This window comes from Trichosurus vulpecula, chromosome 4, assembly GCF_011100635.1.
Source record: "Trichosurus vulpecula isolate mTriVul1 chromosome 4, mTriVul1.pri, whole genome shotgun sequence".
Classification (NCBI taxonomy): domain Eukaryota; kingdom Metazoa; phylum Chordata; class Mammalia; order Diprotodontia; family Phalangeridae; genus Trichosurus; species Trichosurus vulpecula.
Window position 1 is genome coordinate 379,180,236 of NC_050576.1, and position 24,375 is coordinate 379,204,610.

Below are 24,375 nucleotides of genomic sequence, written 5' to 3' on the forward strand. Positions count from 1 at the left end.
TTTATGACAAGATGATTACAAGAATCCTTGAAGGTTCACAAAGGAGATTTTACAAGGCCTTTTCTTTGTACAATGACCAATTTTCCCTTTTTCAACATACCTATGTAAATACTTGATAATACTTCGCTAACAATCTCAAAATTTTCATAAGTGAAAGCCAAATAATTTTAAGTGAACCTCTTTTTAATAAAGACAAAATTTGGAAGTTTATAATTTCTCAAATTATAGTACTTCAGAATATTACAACACATGGTCAGCAGGGTTGATAGAAGGACCTAATAGTTTACTAACCTATTCATTCTTTAAAAATAATGCAATTCTTAATCTAACAGCATCTAGATTATAAGAGAAATTGGTTTTCCAACAACATAGATGATACTATTGTTTACACAATTACACAATATAAGAAAGTTTAAAAACATAATATCACAAACAATATCATGTATTTAAAACTTGAAACAAAGTCTAACCAATCAGATGACCTTAATTTAGTTGAATGAACTTCCAAATTACCTTACACAGAAAATCATTCATCTCATCACTATTGGCATCATATACTGTTCACTTCTAAAAACACATATAAAGTTATTAAGTATGAAGTAGTTACATCTAATTAAAGATATAATTTTTTAAAAGTTAGCATTATATATTGTTTGTCCTATGCCCATCACTGTTCCAAGTACTTTACGACCATATGATCCTCATAGCAATCCTAGGAGGTAGGTTCTATTATTAGCCCTGTATAGAACAGCAAACTGAAATAAATAGAGCTTCTTCAGGTCTATACAGCTAATGAATTTCTTAATGCTAAATGACAAATATATATTTCATGTTAGGTTGTAATTGACCATAATAATTCTGATAAAGAGAGAACTCTCAGACTCCACCCTCATTTCCTTCACAACAGACTTTGTCTTAAATCAAATCAAATCTGGTTTTATAATTGCTAATGATAACATTTTAATTTCTAATACCTAATACTCTTAGCATTTTAACAGAAAAAGATTATTATCCATAAATTACTAGGAAATACATGTAAATTTTTACAAGCAGTTTAAATCCATGCCTGTTATTATCAGGTTAGTTTAAAATGTGCTGGGCTCAAGTATCTTAAGACTCTAACTTGACCTGCTGCTTCTGGCCCAGGCAAAGAGACCTAAGGAATTTGATTTAGTGCTGCCAGGGCATGGCCAATTTCCAGAGGCAGAAAGCTGAGCTTTCAGAATTACTTAAATAACAATTAAGAATAATGAACAATACGAGGAAACATTTTAAGATTTTATATAATAACCACAAATCACAATAACCAATATCTTTACCATATCCATATTTATGCAGATTTAATAAGGCCTTCCTATAGAATTATCCTGAAAGATAGGTGGACATGATTAGCCAGATGAGCTAACTTTACTGTTTGGCTATGGCTGGTTACATACTGATTTCTAAATATTTTTTTTCTTTTCAATTTCTAGTTCTTAGCTGAATTCAAATCACTGCATTTTAACCATATAAGAATGTGGCTAGATCCTGAAATTTTAAAATACTGACACCCTAATTGAGTTACTAATCTGCTACTGGTTGTTATTAACATTTTTTTGCATCAGTCTTTTAACAGTCATATCTATAACCCAAAAGAATTAAAGAAGTGTTCCCATTTGCAATGATATTTCTAATACAATAAATTCTGAAATTAATGTTAGGTATTATCTTTATGCACATTACAAATCATATAACTAGGTAACTTGGCCTAAAACCACATAGCTAATGAGCTTTTTGCTATGGTATAATAATAATAATAATAATAATAATAATAATAATAATAATAATAATAAATTTCACTTAAAAGGAGACCAGAATACATTCAGCTACACCTGGATCTGTTTTCCAAATGTTATCATACAAAATCTAAATTTATAATGTCAATTATTTAGTATTACATTTTATACAAGGGCTATTTTTTTCCAAGTATTCCATATTCTGGAATTCACTACTTCCAGCTAACCTGCTGCAAAAGATTTTTAAAAGTGGCAAAACAGATGTTAATTATCACACTTAGCAATACATTGCTTATCAAATTTCTCCTAACATTATATAATTGCCTGTATTGGCTTTCAAATCAAGTTACAATTTTTTTTTCTTATTTAATTTCCCAACCACATCCCAAACTGCCCCTTGCTCCACTGGTTTCTAATGTTTTCCTGATTTTTCTTCCTCTCATCTGCCTCTCCAACTTTGGCCACAGACAGAAAGGAAGAGGAGAGAGATGAGATATGTTTCCATTTTTATGATATGGTACTGATATGTAATTAAAGTATTCATGGCTTCAGTTCATTTCCCGTACAAGTGTGATTTCCCTGGTTTACTGTTCACCTGAAGCATTTCTAGCAAAGGCTGTATTGGAATTTCTGAGTTGTTCATTGTGTCTTTCCTTCTCCATATACCAGAACATGAAGAAATTCCACTCCATCTATCCTCCTTGTCAAATTGATCATCATAACGACAGTTTTCTGAAGAGCCATTCTATTTTTTTTTTACTCAGAAGCAATTTTATCACCTTGACCAAGATACAACTGAGTAATTCCCCAGAGCTTCTGCTTGGCATTCATACCTACTCTGACATTCTCAGAGCACATGAATTCCTTTCTATATGCCTGTGGCTTCAAACTGCCTTTAAGATAAAATTTGTTGCTGTTATTCAGTCATATTTGAATGTGGCTCCATTTGGGGTTTTCTTGGCAAAAGTACTGGAGTGGTTTGCCATTTTCTTCTCCAACTCATTTTATAGAGGAGAAACTGAGACAAATAGGGTTAAGTAACTTGCCCAGGGTCCCACAGCTAGTAAGTGTCTGAAGCTATATTTAAACTCAGGAAGATGAGTTTTACTGACTCTCTATCCACTGGCCCAGCTCTCTATCCACTGTGCCATCTAGCTGCACAACATAAAGATAAAATAAGAAGATAAAATAAATCCTCTTATTGGCTAATAAAGCCAAATTTGGGATAATGCAATGAGAAATGGAGAGATTTATGGTAGTTTAAATAGCAGTCAATATATCTTTCATGATAAGTTAAGCATAAGAAAAGAATAAAGGAAATAGTGGATTAGAATAGAAGATGGTACCATTGTAAAAGATTGGCATTTCACTCTTCTGGTAACCATGAAATGTAAAAAGATCTGTAGGGAGGTTTCCAACAAGTTACTTTGGCCCTCTCTAAAGGATCTGTGAGATAATGAATATATGTGCATATGTTTATGTATGTATATGTATATATATGTATATATGAATATATGCATATATAGATATATGCTTTATAATAATTCTATATAATCATATATCATGTTATATATATATATATATATAAACATGCCTCAATGTTATATAATAACTATTATATATAGTGTGCATGCGTGTGTGTGTGTGTGTGTGTGTGTGTGTGTGTAATGGGTGACACAATAACAAATAATCCTGTGTGTTGTAGATTTATTTGGTTATTGTCTCCCTCATTTAATATGTGTTTCTTAACTTTGGGGGGGTGTTTTTGCTTTTCTTTGTCTCCCCAACATTTAACAAAATGCCTGGCATATAGCATTTAATATTTAATGTTTGTTGACTTGATTTGTCTTGATCAAATAATGTATCATACATACAGTAATTTCCCTTTAAAGAAATAAAAAAAAATTTTGAGCCACAAGGGAGGGATTCTGAAGAGTGAGGTTAACCCTACCATCTGATAGCACGTGAATCGAACCCTTTGGATTGCTAAAACTTGAGTCTGTTGATAACTTATGCTGGTACCCCTGATGCCCTCCTTCCCCCAAGAGCTGATATGACTGCACAGAGTTCAGTGCTGCTCAAATAACTGATAAAATGTCACCTCTGGTTCTACAACTTTACAGAATCTCTGAGTATTTCTATTTAATCCTCAACTAAATCTCTGAGGTGTGGAACCTTTCCCTCACTCTTTACTAGATGATCTGAGACAGCAGTCCTTTTAAGCTGCTCCATCAGCTGGTGGAAATTGAACTCAAACATAGACCTTAGGACCATTCCATGGACATCTTGTCTTCCTAGAATCTCTAGTGAGCACAAAATATATCTTTCTTCATTAGGATTTGTAAGTTCTTTACATATGGCCTATTTATTTCTTCCCTGAGCATCCAAGTTTAAACACAAAATCACTCATATACTGGAAAATTGCCACTAAACGTAGGAAGATGATAGGTGAATTGTATCAATTGTATAAATTATTCTTCGCAATTACTTCCTGGGAACCCCAAATATGGCAATAATTTACATGGGTACAAGAAAAAAAATGCCAATTTGAATAGGCAAGAGACACTCATATATTCTTCTTGCCTCTTGGCATTGTGTATACATATCCTTGTGTTCATAAGTTCTTAGCCCTTAATATCTTGAACTTGTGTAACCACTCCTTTACTCAGATAATAGGGTATCTGGAATCTCTTGTGGGGTATATAGCATAATTGGGTATCAACACCTAAGCACAGAAAAAAATGTGCATTTAGAGATGAAAGGAGTTGTCTTTGGGGAGAAACAAGAAAACTTCTTTATAAGGAAAAAAGTGTCATCATTCAAAGGGACCATTGGCAAATACAATAATCAGCATAATTCAGAAGACTATAGCTCATTTACATGGGCATTGTCTATTATAAGAGAGCAAAGATATAATAGCATGAATTTTGAAGCAGATCTGTTTATTTTTCAGTAGCTTTCAATAAATTTCAAGTCATTCAAATAGATTATACAAATGAATCAACTCAGGGAGAATGAGGAGCAAAATTGGGTTAGCTATATAGTTATTAAATATAGTATATATAGCTTATAAAATGTCTATATATATGCCCACATACATATATACACATATATGTGCACACATACATACATACATCTATATATCTATCAATATCTATGTACATATCTATAGCTATAGCTATCAATCTATCCATCTATCTATCTATCTATCTATCTATCTATCTATCTATCTATCTATGTATCTATCTATCCACCTATCCATCTACCTATCTAGCCACATATAGCTTAGCTTGTGTTGGTTAGCCATATTGTTAGTATAACTAGAGAAACTGTATTCAAGTCCCGCATCTGATATTCACTGCCTGTGTAACCCCGAGCAAGCCACTTAATCTTTAAAGCCCAGCTAACTGCCAAGTGAAATGAAGGGACTATATTCAATGACCTTAGATCTCTATCTAAGTCAGGAAGCCACTGAGTTCAGGTTTGGCCTCAAATACTTACTAGAAGAGTTACAGTGTGCAAGTCACCTAAACTGTGCACTTTGAATTTTTCATCTGTAAAGTGGAGGTAATAATACTACCAATTATATCCAAGTGTTGCCTTGAGGATGAAGTTAGATAAAAATTAAGTGCTTTGCAAGCCTTAAATAACTATATAATGCAATAATAATACTAATGATGATGATGATGATGGTGATGATGATGATGTTGATGGTGTTGATTCTTCTTCTTATTATCATTCTCATGCTTATGCTAAGAGCCAAATTGGAGAAAATTGCCCTGCATCGCTTTACCTGTTACCTATATTTTGGTAGAAAAATCACTGGAATAAATGTCATAAGACCTGAATATGAATTTTAGCTCTGGCAATAGCTGTGGCCAGTCTCTTCACCTCAATGGCCCTTGGTTCCTTATATGTACCAGCTTTAACATTACCGCTTTTACTGGTTGCTTTTAATAGAGAAACATAGACCAAGACAAACACATGGCTTACTCTTTTAAAGTTCATAAATGCAATCACACACACACACACACATTTAATAGAGCAATAGTTTTTTGTTTATTTTGTCAGTCATGGAAGCCTGTTTGATTTAAGAATAATGCAGTAATTTCTGAGAGAAAAAATAACAAAACAAAATATTGAAGTCTGCTCATATTCAGAAATGTATTGCTGAAACCCACTGTGCTTGTGATTGACTAACTGTTCTTCAAAATGATTTTCCTCACAACCAGCAGCACCGTTCTTGTTCTTATATTGGATATCACTTGTCTTTAGATTGAAGTGCAGCATTAATTAAAGCATTTGCCTGGAAATGACTATGCACTCAGATTCTTCAAATTGGAAACCTACTTAAAGCTCAGTTGCTAAATCAAGTGATATTTATTAAGAACTATGACAAAACACTAGGTACTTGGTTTTCTTTGACAGTAGTTATTACCTTAGGAAATTTTCTGTGATCTTAATAAGCGATCAGTGGTAGCGCACTCTTAGGTCAGTCTTCTGGTGTATGAAAAATATCTTTAGTAATGGCATGAGGAAATACTATTTACTATTAGGCAATTTTTAAGTAGATACTGCTTATTTTTCTTGAATTCCTTTCAATCTTACACACATTCTGAAGGTCTGGGCCAGTCACCCGAGTTCAGCCACTTTCCAGTTTGGACAATTCTTTCCCTGTATCATGTTTACCATTTTCACTCAGCCCTCTTACCTGAGAAGCAAAGTCATTGTCCTTCTTGGAAGTCCTGTACCATTTTCTCTATCTGGGTCTTCGTTCTTTAATGCTAAACAGGATATAAAAATTCAGAACGTTTTTTGTCTAACATTTCCTTCTCTTAGTGCTCCATGAAATGTCCTTCAAGCCTGGACCATTTAAAATCATTTTTAGGTGCCATTACTTTTTTTTTAAACCAACTCTAATTAGCTATTAAATAGAAAAAAGAGAAAGCTTTTAGAACCCATCTACCAAAGAACTTCATTTTTCCATACATCTAGAAAAGGAATGTCAAATTCTTAATCCTCTCCTCTTCTACTCCACAAACTTTGTTCTAAAATGACATGGGATAACACATGCCATTTCATTTTTATTATGATCAGGATCATTATTTTTGTAACTGTCATTTAAATAGTGTTTACTATTTGCCAGGCATTGTGCTAAGCACTTTGCAATTATTATCTCATTTGTTCCTTACAACAACCCTAGGAGGTGGGTACTCATTCTTATTTTACAGATGAGGAAACTGAGGCAAACAGAAGGTAAATGACTTGCTCATGGTTATACAGCTAGGCCTATAAGAACTAAGGTCTAGCTATCCCCTATCCCAAGGAGGCATGGGTTTTTAATACCACTTATCACCCCAAATTCTTCCTTGAGAACAAATCCAAAATTGAAAAAAAAGTTTTAGAAAGAAGTTTATTAAATCACCCAATAGAGGAGTGAGTAAAAAGGGGTAGTTCCCTTCCTCAAACCTTTATGAGTTACACATTGATAGAGCTCAGATGAAGGTACAAGAAAACAAAACGACTAGCATGGAGGCAGTTTCCTAACAAGGTACATAGATGGAATAAAATGTATATCTCAGGAAATTGGAAATTCCTTGTATCAATCTTTGGACCCCCAGGAAGTTTTCAGGGGTCAGCATGACTCGGTTAAGCATTAAGTAAAGCTGGTGCATGAGCAACATGTTTGGTCTCTCAGCCATGCAGTGCTAGGTTCAAACAATGCAATAAAGTGTTTTCCAACAATTTCCTCCTTGGGAAGAATATTCTTATACAAGCAGAAGCAAAATTACAGAAGCAAAAAGCTGGGTTAAAGTTTAAAAGGAAGTTTATTAAAATAACTTAAGTCAGATGAGGCATTTCCTTTACTGTCCATCTTATCAAGAGCTTGACAAAATTCCTTTAAGGAAGGATAGAGTCTATATTGGTGATGAACTTTCCCCAACATCTCATACTCAGAGTGATTAAATTTAGTAAGCATTAGGCAATGTAAGGTAGGGGAATTAGAACTGCCCCTGGAAACAAGTGCTCTACACAATACATGGAAATTTCAAAGTCACTGAAAGCAAAAGCAGAGAAAACATATAGCTATGAGTATTACTAATATGTGTGTGGACATACATGCACACACATATATTTACAAATATGTGTATGTAAAATAAACATATGCATATAGACAGACATATATGTGTATGTGTATCTGTGCATGTGTGTGTGTGTGTGTGTGTGTGTGTGTGTGTGTGTTTTTCACCTGCCCTGCCTGTAGAAATTTGCTATGAAAGGAAAAAGGAGGGCAGTGATTATGTTATAATGATACTAAGACTGTCCCTTCTTCAAGGGCACAGACTGACCTGACAGAAGCTTAAGCCTAACAGGATAATGTTTCCTTAGCTCTTTTTGATTCTAGGTAAGAATTTCAGTTAACCTTTATTGTGGAATGTCCTGTTTTAAAGCAAAGTTCTGCATTATTCACAGGATACATAGTCAGAGATGACTGAAACAGCACAATAACAGCAGTGGGGAAACTAAGTCAAGAGGATCCTATCATCATATTTGTAAAGTTATTCTCTCAACCTTCTCAGGCACAGACATTCTATATCCTTTTCCAGATACACTCCCTTTTTAACAATGCATGACATTTCCTTTGAGTAGTGGATTATTGTCTTACTGACAGTTCTGACAATAATAGCTGGAATTGAACCTCAGAAAATATGAAATTACAGTTCCAAGGTATTTTACCTCAAATAGCAAGCTATTAACTAATTATAGCTTTGGGTTCTGTGTAGCCACTATTATTACTGTTCTCATGTTGCTGCAACATCAGTTAACAAAAAGCACATCCACAGTTTCATCTTATTTATCCTTTCTAGTTGAAATCCATTACAGAACAGAAATTAATCACTAAAATTTTAAATAATCACATTCTGGAGTTTCATACATATAAGGGATAATTTATTCAAACCCCAGAAAAACCCTGGCCACTGTAAGATTCTAGTCTGATGAATATCTGTATCTGAAGGTATTGTATTTTAACCATCAAAGCAAAAATAAAATCCATAAAGCCGGGATCTATTGATACTAAGTTGTCTCAAAGATGTAACTTCAGTACACGTTTTTCAGATGCACTTTCATAATTTTCATAAGCAATTACCAAACAATCTAACCAATAAAGATTACTCTTTATAAAATAAATATAGAAGTCTTCTTATTTCAGTTGTAGGAACTCCAAGTTTTTCATAAAATATTTCACTATCTTAGAAATTTACTGCATTCTTTCAACAACTTCTCTGACAGTCTTGATAAGATTTTATTACTTTGCTAAAGCCAAAGATTCAGGAAACTGAAAATCTGGCAAGATCCCAAAGAAACCTTTACAGATATTTACAAGGTCATGGGTACTTTTCCCAGTGTCTCTGTTGTTGTTGTTGAGTTTAAAGCAAATACTTCCAATTACATGACAATTTGTTTAACCATTATGACAATAACCTATCAAAAGAGTTTATTTTCCAATGATACAATTGTATCATTGTCTGGATGTATATATATATATATATATATATATATATATATATATATATATATATATATATATATATATATACGTGTGTGTGTGTGTATGCATATATATACACACACATACATACGTATATATTCAAATTAATAGTAGTTCTTATATAGTGATTTCCCAAAAATGGCAATGAAAAATTAGAAACCTAAAATAATATAAACAGTAATACATATTTTTTTTCAAATTTAACATAAAACATTTTTGCCAATCAACAGCAATCTGCATTTCTGAATCATCACATAGAAAATCACTTCATCCGTCTATCAATATGGCATTCTAAACTAATAGAATTTTAAAGCCAGTATGGAGTGATTTTGAATCAATTGTACTTTTAATTATTATTCATGCAGTTTCTAGGGCTTATTACCATATTGCTTTAATGTCAGATATCAAGTGTATTTGATATAAATGCCTAACCTATAGAGAGTCAAACATCATAAATATCTCACTTTAAATGAGACCATATTATACTTTAGTTTCAGGAAAAACTCAAATCAAATCTGGATTTACAATTGTAAGTTTTGTCATTTAAAATCTCAGTTTTCCCAATGGCCATTACTCAAATTATAGAGCCAACTGCTTTCAGTTAGCTCAATTCCAATGATTTATGGTAACAATCTCACATATTCATCTTTCTGGGTGCCTCAAAGATTGGAACACATCCTACTAATCGTCTTTCTAGGACAAGATTTTAGTATTCTATATTCAAATAATTCTATGTTGCAGTTTTTTTATAGTTTCCATTTGGTAAACTTTGTAAATTTGATAGAAAATTATCTCTCTTAGATTACTAACAGGAATTTTTCTGATGTCTGCTAATTTACAGACATAGAAAGTATGTCATACCATTCTTAAAATATTTCAACATTTATGAAAACCTCAACCTCATCTAATAACTAATGACTCTATGTCCATGAATGTTATGTAGTGTCATAGAGTGTAGTCCTTCTCTAACTAATTTGTCTTTATTTAGTACTGTACATCTCTATTCAGCAAGGGATATAAATTGTTCTTTTTCCAAACCTTTGATTGTAGAATCGTATATCTGTAAGTATAGGATTTCAAAAGCTATCAAATTCAACTTTATCATTCTATAAATGAGGAAACCAATACATGGAGGTCAAATAACTTTTTTCAAGGTCGCAAAGTACTATAAGAGACAGAATTTTTATCCAGAAACTCTGACTCCAGAGTTAAAATATTAATGCAACAATATATTTGGGGGGTGGGTTTGGAAATGAGAAGTCCTAACCAAATAGTACCCATGCATGTGTGGCTCAATCTGTGTCCCTAAAATTTCCAATTTATGTGGTGATTGTTGACAACTATTCTGTGGTGGCCACAGATTGAGTCTGACACAAATATTTCTAACAACTAAGACTGTAAACATTCATAATTTGAGAAAAAATGTTTTTATATTTAAAATTCTAGTATAGCTTGCACTGAATGTTAGTGTAAAAAAATGCAAATTCACTTTGTGATCTTGAGTAGATCACCTCTAACCTGATTATGTCTGCTTTTCCATAGACAAAAGGATGATAATCCATATCTTTGTACTGTCTCTTGTCAGCTTACGTTAATATTTTCAAGGTACTCTGTTTGAAAATACTTGTATGCAAAAAAGTTATTATCACTATAGAAATAGCTTGTTCAGCTCCCTATGCATTATATCAAGTACTTGAAATTTACTTCTTTCTCTTAAATACTTAACTTGTGACATTTCAAAAATTTCTTTGGTTAAAGTTTCACATGTCTATCCTGAATATGTATTATAAATATCTTTATACTTTTCTAATCTCTGAAAATGCACAGTACTCTCACAGTTTTATGATTTATGTGCCCTCGGTGCTTAGATATAAGATTTTTATTGCAGTTCTCAAAGAAATTTATAAAAATCACAATGAAGGAATATCTGTCATGTTGGAAGATAGAAGCAGAGAGAAACATGTAAAATATTCTATATTTGAATAGAGCATATCCCTTTTAAGTATATTTAGATGGATAGAATTTTTCTTTTTCATGACTTTGCACATATTAAATTAATAAAAGATATAGATGATCAGATAAGAAGAGACAGTGTTGAATCTCAGAGATTTTCATAATACATCTTTCACATGCTTGTTCAGCACTGAGCATTGATACCAGGTTTGAACCACAATTTGTAGGTTATCAGATCAGGAGATTCTCAAAATCTTTCCAAGTCAGAGCTTATTCAATGTCTACCTTCCAAAAAACTATACATAATGATAATAAAATTGGATATCAATGCTGTCAACATTTCATATATACTTTGCAGATAATATAGACACATGGAAATTAAACTAATGGGTTATTAAATTAAAAGGTCTGCAGGAAGATATTCTTTAGAAGGCTTCCATCTTTAACCTTCTAGAACACCACAAATTAACAGGCAGGTATGCTCTTGTGTAAATCAGAAGATTTGATAACTTTTTGAATAGGTGTTATTTTTTCCAATTATATAGTACAATATTTCATTTATCTTTAAATTATACATCACTGAGACACTGGTGAAAATATTTTCTTGTTGAGTAATGACCCTCTGAAATTTTTTATCTATGGCTCAACATATTAAAATTTAAGAATATTTTTCACTTTATAACTGACAATTCATATGTCCTCTTATAAAGTGACAATAAAAAATGATATATAAAGCACTACTTACAATGAAGACCACATTTAAAGTGTGGAGGTAACATCAACTCAAAGGCATGTTACTCATAATGATACTAAGAACATAAAACATCTTTAGACTATATGGCAATTTACCCAAAATGAAATTACCCAGATACTATTCTTTTTTTAAAAAATTAATATAATTTATTTATTTTCAGTTTTCAACATTCACTTCCACAAGATTTTGAATTCCACATTTTCTCCCTAAGTCTTCCCTCCCTCTACACCAGGACAGCATGCACCCCAACCACCCCTTTCCCCAACATGCCCTCCGTTTTATCACCCACCCTTCTCTCATCCCCCTCCCCTCTATTTTCTTTAGGGGAAGATAGATTTCTACACCCCATTGACTATATATCTTACTTCCCAGTTGCACGCAAAAACAATTTTTTAACATTCATTTTTTTAAAGCTTTGAATTCCACATTCTCTCCCTTCCTCCCTTTCACACACCATCATTGAGAAAGCAAGCAATTCAATACAGGTCATACGTGTGTATCCATGCAAAACACTTCTGTAACAATCATATTACAGAAGACTAACCACATTTCCCTCTATCCTGTCTTTCCCTCCAATTATTCCATTCTCTCCCTTGACCTGTCCCCCCCACAAAAGTGTTTGCTTCTGATTACCCTTCACCCCCATCTGCTGTCACTTCTGTTATCCCCCTCCCTCTTAACCCCTTCCCTCAGGCTTTCTTGGAGGGTAAGATAGATTTCCATACCCATTTGAGTGTTTATGTTAGTCCCTCCTTAAACCAAATCTGATGAGAATAAGACTCACTTATTCCCTCTCACCTCCCCCTCCTTGCCATCCATTGTAAAAGCTCTTTTTTGGGTCTTTTTTTGTGAGATAATTTACTACCTTCTACCTCTCCCTATCTCTTTCTTCCAGTACATTCCTCTCAACACTTAATTTTATTTTTTGGTTATCATCCCTTCATATTGAGCTCACCCTGTGCCCTCTGCCTATGTCTGTCTATCTGTCTGTCTGTCTGTCTCTCTCTCCATATATACATATATACACATACATACACATGTACATATATACACATGCATACACATAAACCTACACACATATATACACATATATATATACATATGCATACATACATACATACACACACTATATATATTCCCTCTAGCTACCCTGATACTGAGAAAGGTCTTGTGAGTTACTAATGTCATGTTTCCATGTAGGGATGTAAATAGTACAACTTTAAAAAGTCCCTTATGGCTTCTTTTTCCTGTTTACCTTTTCATGTTTCTCTTGATTCTAGTATTTGAAAGTCGAATTTTCTATTTAGCTCTGATCTTTTCGACAAGAACACTTGGAAGTCCTCTATTTCATTGAAATTCCATTTTCCCCTGAAACATTATACTCAGTTTTGCTATGTAGGTGATACTTGGTTTTAATCCTACCTCATTTGACCTCTAGGATATCATATTCCAAGCCCTCTCATCCCTTAGTGTAGAAGCTGCTAAATCTTGTATTATCCTGATTGTGTTTCCACAATACTTGAATTGTTTCTTTCAGGCTGCTTGTAATATTTTCTCCTTGACCTGGAAACTCTGGAATTTGACTACAACATTCCCAAGAGTTTTCACTTTGGGATCTCTTGTGGGAGATGATCAGTGGATTCCTTCCATTTCTATTTTACCTTCTGTTTCTAGAATATCAGGGCAGTTTTCCTTGACAATTTCTTGAGAGATGATGTCTAGGCTATTTTTCTTGATCATATTTTTCAGGTAGTCCAATAAGTTTTAAAGTATCTCTTCTGGATCTATTTTCCAGGTCAGTGGTTTTTCCAATGAGTTATTTCACATTTTCTTCTATTTTTTATTCTTTTGGTTCTGTTTTATAATTTCTTGATTTCTCATAAAATCATTAGCTTCCATTTGCTCCATTCTATTCTTTAAGGAATTATTTTTTTTCAGTGAGCTTTTGGACTTCTTTATACATTTAACCAATTCTGCTTTTGGCTTCATTGGCTTCATTGGAACTCTTTTGAATTTGGGTTAGTGTATTTTTAAAGGTGTTATTTTCTGCAGCATTTTTGGGGTCTCCTTTAGCAAGCTGTTCACTTATTTTTCATGATTTTCCCGCATTGCTCTCGTTTCTCTTCCCAATTTTCCCTCTACTTCTTTTACTTGCTTTTCAAAATCCTTTTTCCATGGCTTGAGATCAATTCATATTTTTCTTGGAGGCTTTGCATGTAGGAGCCTTGACCTTCCTGTCTTCCCCTGGTTGTATGCTTAGATCTTCCTCGCCACCAAGGACGTAAGAAAACATTTTTTCACAAAGGAAGTTACCTGTTATAGTCTTATTCCTTTTCTCATTTGTTCATTTCCCCAGCCAATTATTTAACTTTTGAGTTCTTTGTTGAGTGGAATGTGTACTCCCTCAAGTTTCAAGGGTTTTGTGCAGCTGTTTTCAGAAATATCTCTAGGAACCTGTAAATTTTCACTTCCTCCAAGGTGCTATGATCAAAAGAGAGGTGTTTACGCCTTTCTTGGCCTGCCCTCTGAGCAACCACAAGCACTCTTTTGCCCTGGAACTGCAAGGAGGGTTCATTCTCCACAGCCACCACCAGCTCTGCCCCACCAGCACTCCTCCTCACCCCAGGACCACCACCTAGGACTGTGACCCAGATCAGCCATTGGATTCTCACAGTGTCTGTGGGCTAAGAGCTCCAGAAGCAGTGGCCTCTGGGGCAGTGGCTACTGCTACCCTGGGGCTGGGGCTGTGGCCAGACTACACTCCCCTCTCACTGAGGTGAAAGAACTTTCCCCTTTTAAGCTGTCTTTGGTGTTTGTGGATTGAGACATCTGGAAACCGTTGCAGCTACCAGTGATTCAGTGCCCTGAGACCTGCTCCAGTCCCATCTTCACTCTTCTCAGAGTGCAGTGTAATAGACCCTTCCTTTCAGCCTTCCTGATTGTCTTAGGCTGATAATCTGTTTCATTTTGTTGTTTCATGGCTTATGCTGTTCTAGAGTTTTTTAGAGTCATTTTTTTCAGACATCTTAAGGGTTTTGTGGGGAGAGCTCAAGCAGCTCCCTGCTTCTGCTCTCCCACCTTGGCTCTGCCACAGGTATTATTCTCTTAAAACTGATTTTATTGATATTTATTGTTTCCTATGTCACCATAGTTATCTCAAGCATTCCCTCTGACTATCTTTCTTAGAGTCATCTAATATGACAAATGGCATTTTTTAGAGAGAAAAAAACTCAGTACGATGAATTGATATGTTGAAAATGTTCAAAAATTTTTGCAACATATAACTGGACCTCCCACCTCCATAAACTGACATATTGGGGGTGTCTTCTTATATCTCTGAATCTGAGTCCTGCTTGATTTTTATAATTTTGTTGCATTCATATTTTTTTATGTTTTGGTGTGTAATTGTTGTAGTTACTGTGGATATATATATATATATATATATATATATATACACATACATATATATATACACATACATATATGTGTGTGTATCTGTATATATGTGTATATGTTTTTATCTGTATCATCTATATCTGTGTCTATATCTGTTTATGTGTATGTATGTATATATATCCACTTGGCTCTGCTTACTTTACTCTGCATCATTTCACATTGATCTTTCTGTGTTTCTCTGTCTTCATCATACACATCATACAATAAAGAGTATTCCATTACATTAAAGTACCACAATTTTTTGGCATTTCTCAATTGGTGGTTTTGTGCTTTTTTCCAATTCTTAGCAAAAGAAAATGATTTAATAAACACTTCTGAGTATATGGAGATATTCTTCTTATTTGTGACTTCTTTGAAGCATAAGCCTAGTGATAGAGTCGGGCTTGGCATGAAAGATATATAAACTATGTATTCACTGCACCACCAATCTGCCCATAAATATTCTAGCATATCTCTGTTTCAAAAGATGTTTGCTTTCAGTTTTGGGTACTTTTAATTACACACACACACACACACACACACACACACACAGGCCTTCTATGCCTATACTTATAGGGTTTTTATCATAAAAGAATGTTTTACTTTGTCAAAGACTTTTCTGCATCTATGTGGATGTCCATATAGTTTTGAGTGTTTGGGTTTTTAATAGGATTCATCATATTGATCATTTTCCTAATGTTGAACCATTATTGAATCCCTGGTGTATGTCTCACTTGATAATAATGAATGATGTCTTACACAAATCATTGTAGTCTGCTTGATAAGGTTTTCTTTAAACTTTTGGAGTCAATCTTAATTAATAATATTGTCCTACTGTTTTCTTTCTCTGTTTTATATTTCCATGCTTTAAGTATTAGGACTATTTTGTCCCATAAAATGTTCTAATATAGATAGTAACTGTTCTTTGAATGTCTGATAAAATTTTCCATGAATCCATCAGGACCAGGAACTTTTTATTTGGTCATGCCTTTACCTCTAGATTGCTTTTCTTTTCTGAGATTGGGTTATTTAAGATCTTTATCTGGTATTTTGATAGTTTGAGGATTTTATAATTTTGATCTCTATCTGGTCTTTTGATAGTTTCTGTATATTTTGTTTTCCAAGGTATTCATCAATTTCTTTTTTTCTCAGTTTGTTACCATATGTAGCTGCATAATATATTCTGATTATTCTTTTTTATTTTTTCTAATTTTGTTGAGATTTCACCTTGCTCTTTCGATATTTTTATTTTATTTTCTGCTTTTATCTTTTTAATCAGATTAGCTAAATGGTTATCACTTTAATTAGTCTTTTCACAAAAAAAACAACTGTTATTTTTATCATTTTAAGGCCCTTTTATTGGTCTTGATTTACCTATTTCTCCTCTGATTTAAATATTTTCCCTTTGATTCTTATGTAAGGCTACTTTATTTGTTGATTTTCTAATTTTTAAAATGCAAATTCAGTCCATTAACCAACTCTTTTTCTTGAGGACTGCTTTAGCTTCATTTCAGAAATTTTGATATGTTGTTTCCTCATTATTTTATTTTAAATACTTTTGTTGCTTTTTTGTTCTTACTTTCCTTTTGATTCTGGCTTTGTTCATTCCCAGTTAATCTTTTCCCTCACCTCCCTCCATGATTCCAACAAAATCTTTACAATTGGTGATTACCAGGGCTACTTTAAACCAGATAAGGAGGCTACCTAAGTCTACTTGCCAAATGACATAAAGGGAATCAAAGAGTTGTAGAAATGAAAGTCCAACTGTCATTGTGTTCCCTGATAAGTACTTCTAATTAGTAGAATTAACCATTTCTCTCTACTTGAAACTTTTGCATTCAAAAAAATTTCCTATGGATCAGTGAATGGAATGCTTGACCCCTTCTAAATCAGTCACGTGATGAGCCCTGAACACTACTAACTAAGACTACTTTCCCCCTACACAGCCACTTGATGCTCCATCAGTCCTCGCTTCACCTTGATTCCAAATGACTTTCACAAAATTGTACAATCATAAACCTTCACTAACCATAAATGAGCAAGAGAAATTAAAATTCCAGGAGATTCTCAACTTAGGAAGACAGTGGCTACCTATAAAAACAAGTGGATTATCAATGTTGTGGTCACAAGCAAAGGTACTAGGAACCAGAGTGTAACACCTCTCAGAGTTAGTCAAGACTTTTGCCAATGCTATCCCTCCAAGGCATGAACTTGGGTTCTAGGGAGGCATTCTTTGTATAGGGATTTGTGTCCAGACCAACCTTAGTCATATGGCACTAAAAGGAAGGGTTCTGATTATGGTGAAACTCTACTTTTACACTCTTGCTTTCCCACAACACTTCAACAATCTAATTGATGAAATTCATGCCATTCAATTATGCCATCTCTCTTGATCTTCATTGTTACCTATTGACTCCCTCAGTGAGAATAGTGGAGTATCTAAGGTGAGTCACTCTCACCTTCTCCTCTGTGATTTTGGCTTCTTTTTATTTTCATCTGACATTCTTTCTCTAGCCATTGATCTTAGAGATTTCACTACTCATTGTGATATTATTTCTAACATTCTGTCCTAAGTTTCTCAAACCTTAAACTGGTAAGAGCCCAACGATCATTCAATTAGAGTTGCTAACCAGGGTGAAGATATGCACAGCTTTATCTCATCCTAATCATTTTCACTTAGCCTATGTCACAGTGAAACCAAACTACTATGTCTCCCACTCTCATCTAGCAACTTCCTAGCTCCTGTTTTTCTTGTTCTATTCCTCATACCTGTTATTAACTTCCCACTCATAATTTCAGTCTGTTGAAGGCTTTTCCTTCCTTCAAGTCTTAACTTGGGTTCATTTTTTTCCAGGAAGACATTTTTACTTTGTCAGATGACATTGATCTTTGTTTCTTCAAATATGTTAATAGTAAGTTGCCTGAAGCTCCCCTTTGCTCTTAGTGTGTTTCTCTAATGACAGTTATTTGTTTACCTGCTATCACTCCAATTAAAAGCTTTTCTGCATTTATTTTTGTATACTCAGTAATAATCATAATAGCTATAATTTTCACAGAACTTCAAAGTTTACAAAGCACTGTACATGTCATCTCATTTGATCCTCAAAACAACTCTATAAGGTAAATGTTATTACCATCATTCCTATTTTATAGATATGGAACCTTCATCTGAGAAAGGTCAAGTGATTTACCTAGGTTGATAACTCTAGTTAAGTGTCTTAGAAAGGATTTGAACTCCAGTTTTCCTGACTCCAAGTGCAGTACAGTTACCTTCTCATCTGTTCCAGGTAGAATTCTTAGAGTACATTCTCAACAAAATTTATTGAATATTTTTTTAAAGAAAGACAAAATCTTTCTTTCTTTCACGAGTGACACATTCTGTTTCCCTGAACAAGATATTCTCCCTGATCTACTTCCCCAGCCTTGAACCACTGCTGTGACTATTTTTCACCCTGTGTCCTTCTTAGTGGCTTGGATTTGATTGTTCTTCACTCCACCATGAAATCTACTTTCCCTGATAACAGAATCACCACCATTGCTTGGAAACTCTAAATTCTATGCTGTTGTACTTTTTAGTGCTTCTTAAACTGTGGGTCTTATATAACCCTACATGGGGTTATGGAAAATTTGGCAGCAGTGAAAGGTTTCTGAACATGCAATGAACAAAAATTATTGTGTAAGATAACTGCACCCTTGGTTCTGAACACAAAGCGTGTGCACTTTGCAGTGTGCATGCCTTCAGGCCATGCAATGCCAACAAATGCTACCAAAAATGGGTCACAAGTGGAAAAAGTTTAAGAACCCCTGCTTTATGTGACACTTTCTATAAGGGCTCCTTTCTGACTAACTCAGGTTGAATTTTATTGCCTGTCTAATTTACTTTGAGTTTATTCTATACATTTTGGATTGTGTACTAGAGGACAAGCCTTAGCATTTTCTTCTATAGTGTCCCTAGCTCATCAAACCCTCTCCAAATTCCTACATGACTATGTACACATGTGTGTATATACATATATGTATGTACACATATATGTGTATATATGTGCAAAGTGTTTCAATACACACACACATACATATACCTGTATGTCACTACATACATGATTGAGGCAGTTTGGAATACTGATTAAATTGCTGGTCTTGGAGCTAAGAAGGCCTGGGTTTCAATCCTGCCATAGACTTTCATAGTTAGGTGACCTTGGTTGTGGCATGTAGTCTCTCACAGAATCAATTTCTTCATCTTTAAAATGGAAATAATACTAGTGCTTATCTCACAGAATTTTTGTGTGGATTAAATGAGGTAATGAATGTGTGTGAAGTACCTGGCAACCTTAAAATACTATGTAAATATTAGCTTTCCTCATTTTGTATCTGTGTGCATTATTACCTTTCTTTTCTCTCATAAACGTACACAGTAGAATGCATGTTTGTAGAGGCAAGAAGAGTTTCATTTGTGTCTTTGTATTCTCAGAAAAAGGTGTTGAATACATTTTCGCTGAATTTAATTGAAAGGAACATGAGTCCAGTCTCATAAATTGAAAGATAAAGGAAGTGGTACTGATTTAGAATAAGTGATTAAGAAGTTAAGTGATTTACACATATAGGAGTTAGCAGTGGCATTGTGCTTAACTAGGAAGACCATTTTCATTTAGTTTTGTTTTGTATCTTCTCTTCAAATAATTCTTTCATTGATATGCTCCAGTGCATTAATTTCTTAGAGTACAGAAGACTTCAGTTAAAAAAAAATCATTCTTAAGATGCAACTAACACCCTAATTGGATCTAGCATATTCTGTTTTAGATAAATTAAATATAGGGGCTAGTTGGGTTACTGGGGCATGTGATGGGTTGTGGGGTTGAGATGGCATGATGTCTATAGCAAAAAATACATAGGAGAATGGGAAAGAAAATATTCACATTTCATAATTTTACTGGGACTAGCTTTAGAGACTTTAAGAGGTATAAATTTATACAATTTGAGATTTAAGCAAAGGATTTTTCCCTTGCTTGCTATTTTCAGATATCAAAAAGATAGACTTTTAAAAAAAAGCTTTTACAAGTACACTGATAGTACCATACATATTATTCAACATCCTTTTTGAAGTAGTTTCTGGTGAGATTTTACTATAATGGACTCTATAGAAACCTGATGCCCACCAGCCTCTATGCTAATCATTCTTTTTTCATCATTTATCTTCTTCCACAGGAATGGGGGCATTTCATTCCCTTCTCCTGAGACACAGCATAAGTAAGAAATCTAGGCTCCCTCCAGCAACCCCACAAGTTTCTTCATATTTATAGCATGAAAAGAAATAGGTATGAACTATATTCATGACAAATGGAATCAATTACACATAGTATTTCCCATTGAGATTTACAAAATGTGTATAGATATGCCTCACCACATCTTTTGAATGCATCCAAAAGTACCTAATCTACATTTTGTTCAGAGATGCTAGGACTCATCATAAGAACCACTTTGGTCTTCCTCACCCTCATGTTAGTTTCTGGCTGTGCATTTACCTTAGATCTGATATCATTCTCTGCATACCATACTAGCAGGCAAGGTCAACTGAAGCACTTTTATAGTCAAGTTAAAGATTTTATCTTGTGGAGCTTTATGGAGGATATTTCCAATAATTTGACTGTCTCTTGACCTTCATGAAAGGAAAAAAAAATCTAGTCATATCTTGAGATATAGTATAATCAAATGAGAGAGAGAGAAGGAGAGAGAGAGAGAGAGAGAGAGAGAGAGATAGATAGAGAGAGAGAGAGAGAGAGAGAGAGAGAGAGAGAGAGAGAGAGAGAGAGAGAGAGAGAGAGGGAGAGAATGATCAGCCAAAAGATATAATGGAAGATAGAACCAGACAGAGAAAGATATAAAGTAGGTAAAGTCGGGGGGGGGGGGGGAGGAGAGAAAGTGATACAGAAATAGAGAATGAGTTGTATATGTACTTAATGTGTGAATGTTTTTTATAAATTTTCCAAATTATGTTTCATAGTTTTGGTGTAAGATATAATAATTTGTTAGTTTAAGAACCATATTAATCTTTGTAATCAGGTAATATTGTCTAAGCCACACACTATATAACTTGCTACACAGTTGTTTTTTTTAAATTATTATCCTTGGTGGAGCCAAGATGGTGAAGCAAAGTCAGGGACTATCCTGAGCTCTCCTTCAAACCCATTCAAATACCTTTTAAAATGACTCTAAACAAATTCTATAGAAGTAGAACCCACAAAAAGATGGAGGGAAACACATTGCAGTCCAAGATAACTGGGAAGGATAGCAGAAAAAGGCTATTCTGCTAGGGTGAGAAAGGAGTACTGTGTAGCTTAGGCTGCACCAGCACAGAGAAGGCCCCAGCAAACCCAGAGTAGGCTTTGGGATGACTTAATCACTGGCAGCAGTGGTGGTTTCCAGACCTTTCATCCTATGGATGCAAAGACATCATTGATGATCATCAGGAAAGGTCTGTAACACCTGCTGAGAGTAGAATCCAGACCAGTGCAGGCTGAGCCAGCACAGACCTGGCCAGAACAAACCAGGGGTAGGCCTTGGGAGTGACTGAATCAACAGCTATCAAGACAGTGGCTGCTTCTTAGCCCACAAATGGTAAAGGGGTTGAACAGTTGTTCAGAAGTAGATTATAGGGATCTTTTTGCTAGCATTGAGGTAGGACTCTGTTGCTTTGCCCGTACTTGGATCCAGGTTGCAGTGCTGGATGGCAATCCCAGGGAGAGGAGAAGCACTAACAGCAGAACTTGAGGCCACAGTGAAGAGGGGACTCTCTTCACAGTCCTAGGGCAGAAAAGAATGCTTGTGGTCACTCAAAAAGAGGAGCACAGGCCAGGAGAAAGCAAACACTTCTCCCTAGATCATACTATCTTGAAAAAACTTAAAATTTCTAGATCCCTAGAAGTGTCTCTGAAAACAGCTGCCAAAACCCCTGAAGCTTGGGAAAGTGTGCCTTCCACCCTGGAAGTAGAGCCCTACTTTAACAAAAAATTAAAAAGGCAAGTAGTAGGCTGGGAAAGTGAGCAATTCAAAACAATTCTGAGTATAGAAAGTTATTATGGTGACAAAATCAAGTAAGAGAGCTGGAGGAAAAACTGGGAAGAGAAATGATAATAACATAAGAAAATCATGAAACCTGAGGCAACCGCTTGGTAAGAGAGACACAAAAATCCTGAAGAAAATAACGCCTTAAAAAACAGGCTAGGCCAGATAGTAAAAGAGGTCCAAAAAGCCAACAACAAGGATAAGAATGCCTGAAAAAGCAGAACTAGCCAAATGGAAAAGGAAGTCCAAAAGCTTACTGAAGAAAATAATTCCTTAAAAATTACAATGGAGCAAAGGGAGGCTAATGACTTTATAAGAAACCAAGAAACAATAAAATAAAACCAAAAGAATGAAAAAATAGAAGACAATGTGAAATATCTCATTGGAAAAACAACTGACAAAGAAAACAGATCCAAGAGAGATAGTTTTAAAATGGTTGGACTTCCTGAAATCCATGATCAAAAAAAAGAGTCTAGACATCATCTAACAAGAAATTATCAAAGAAAACTGCTCTGATATTCTAGAAGCAGAGGGTAAAATAGAAATTGAAAGAATTCACTGATCACCTCCTGAAGGAGATACCAAAAGGCAAATTGCTAGGAACATTAGAGGCAAATTCCAGAGTTTCCACATCATGGAGAAATTATTGCAAGCAGCCAGAAAGAAACAATTCAAGTATGGTGGAGCCACAGTCAGAATAATACAAGATTTAGCAGCTTCTACATTAAAGGATTGTAGGGCTTGGAATATGATATTCTGGAGGGCAAAAGAGCTAGGATTACAACCAAAAATCACCTACCCAGCAAAACTGAGAATAATGTATGAGGGAGGAAAATGGTTATTCAATGAAATAGAGGACTTTCAAGCATTCTTAATTAAAAGATGAAAATTGAATAGAAAATTTGACTTTCAAATACAAGACTCAAGAGAACCAGAAAGGGTAAACATGAAAGGGAAATAATAAGGAACTTCATAAATTTAAACTATTTACATTTCTACATGGGAAGATGATATTTGTAACTCATAAGACCTTTCTCATTATTATTATTATTAAGGTAGTTAGAAGGAGTACAAATAGAGAGCACAAGTGTGAATTACATATGAAGGGATGATATCTAAAAAATAAAATTGAGGGTGAGATATTAATGTACTGGGAGAAAGAGAAAGGGAAGTGTTGAATGTGGTAAATTATGACTAGTCAAATTCAATGATAGTCAGGTGTTCATCTGGCTAGTCACCTGGAGTCTCATGAGTCTCAAAAGATTGTTCTAGACAACTACCATGTCAAGTGTATACCTGAATAATCCCTGAAAACAAGGCAATGATTGAAAGGTCAGCTTCACAAGTGTGTTGCAGGTTGAAAAAGGCTACCAAACCCTGCCATAAAGGTTATCAAGATCAAATACTAGGAAAGAAGGGAAGTATACATTGGATATATTAAAATGGTTTTGCAAAATTATACAGATCATTCAGATGTGTGAGACTAAGGATCATGTCTAAATGGTATTTGAGGTAGCCAATTATGGGAAGCTATTTAAACTGATTATTGACACATTCACCTTTCCTGAAAAAAGATGCCACTCAAGTGTTTTTACAGATTGTCTTGGATGGTGTCATCTGCTTGAACACACTGGACATTGCACATAGGGACCTGATATCAGAAAATTTCCCATACCAGCACAGACTTCAAGATTTTTGGTTGTCAAGTGCCAGTAAGAAAAGAGATAACTGTTTCATGAAATTAACATGTGGAACTCCAAATTACATTGCTCCAAAAATACTGGTTTGGAAGCCCTGCACTAACTCTTTGGCTATGAGGTCCTAAAGACAATCTCATACATCTTATT